Source organism: Salvelinus namaycush, chromosome 13 (genome assembly GCF_016432855.1).
Source record: "Salvelinus namaycush isolate Seneca chromosome 13, SaNama_1.0, whole genome shotgun sequence".
Taxonomy (NCBI): Eukaryota; Metazoa; Chordata; class Actinopteri; order Salmoniformes; family Salmonidae; genus Salvelinus; species Salvelinus namaycush.
This window is the reverse complement of record NC_052319.1, coordinates 13,788,204-13,789,969: the sequence shown is the minus strand read 5'-3', so window position 1 is coordinate 13,789,969 and position 1,766 is coordinate 13,788,204.

Sequence of the window (1,766 nt, the reverse complement as noted above, 5' to 3'; positions counted from 1 at the left end):
CTCATCACTGGAACTTCTAAAACAAGTTCAGTTGCTCATGTTTTCTGCTCTGTGGTTAGTTTATACATCCATCTATGACTCCAATATTTGGGGGACAAATAACGGTAATTCCAAAACAATTAGGCTAACTTAATTAGCAAACACTTAAATATTTGTTTTTACAATAAACAAAGATTTGCTAGGCACTAGGCTATTCGGGAAAAAAATACAAAAATGTTGCATTCAACAGAAATATAATGTTAGACGTTTTAAACTGCCAAAAGTGTGAACATTGGTAAGTGCTAAATTTACAATAATTGAAAGGACTATTTTGTTAGTGCAGTGGTGATGAAGCTTTATTTTTCTTCATTCACACCTGGATTCCTGTGCCTTAAAACCTAGACATAACTATCTAATTCAGTGATAGGCCCACGGTACCTGGTTATTAATTCGGCCCACGGTACTTGGTTATTAATTCGGCCCACGGTACTTGGCTATTAATTCGGCCCACGGTACTTGGTTATTAATTCGGCCCACGGTACTTGGTTATTAATTCGGCCCACGGTACTTGGCTATTAATTCGGCTCATCGACTGTGATTGACTAACTAATGTTTATTGTTCGTCATTAATTAAAACAATAGTTATTTTCATTTTCAATATTTTGATTCGTAGGCTAATCAAAATTTCAAATTAATGTCAATGAACACAAACGTATCTAAATCAAGCCACATCCTAAATTCGTTATTTATCAATTTATGTCAATATATTTTCACCAAGTAGGCGATCTAAATTCTAATAATAGCCTATACATTTTTCAAAATACCCAGTTATATCTTGGTATTAAGGCACTGTAAAAGTAACCATTGTTTCTTGTCGTCTGCATTTATCAAATAGATGCTGGGCATTGCTTTTCTCTGTTAATAAATATTTTTCCGTGTAGTCTCGTTCTTAATGTAGGTTATGGTGAGAATCATATTTACAATATGTGCCACAACAATTGATACTACTGTATAATGACCTTATTGTAAAACCGGTACAGCTCAAGGGACATTCCTAATCTTCAAGTAAGGTGTATAGAATTTTGCACCTCTTCTATGCTGTCAATTCTGATGTTAATAATGAGAGGATTATGACGAAAATTGCCAATCATGTACCTTGATGGACCTTCTTTGAATGCAGAATTGTAAGAAAGTTCCTCGTTCTGAGACCCGCTGTCAAGTGCTAACAACCCGCTGAGGGAAGTCATTAGACAAGACAGATAAAAGACCTGGAACATAGAACGTTGTTCTTGGTGCATATATTGTACAGTTTTAAATGTGATATTCGTTACCTGAGACGTTTTTATTTATTTATATTACTCCTTAGAGCCCCATTTCCAATCTTCGTTTCTGTTCTGAACTTGGACGAACGCCCTTTACACTTTTCCTGTTATATTTCCGTTCTTACATTGCTGATGTTACGCTGATGCGAGCAACCTCATTAAATCAAAACCGGTATTTCCATACACTGTACTCCCAATAGGGCCCCTTCACTCAGCATACACAGTAATGGGATTATCTGAACAAGCCGAAAGATCAGACAAATAGCTCTCGCATCTCTGTCTGCACTGCATAGACTACATGTAAACCTTTCTTCATGCCATTTCTGTTACCTCTTGTCTTGAGGACCACAACCTAAGAGACTTAGGTCTAATTGTAGGGAACATCTGTAAATTGTAAATTGTGAGATATTTTGTCATATCATGCATAGCCTCGTTAAAATAGTTTTAAACCAAAATATTGACGGC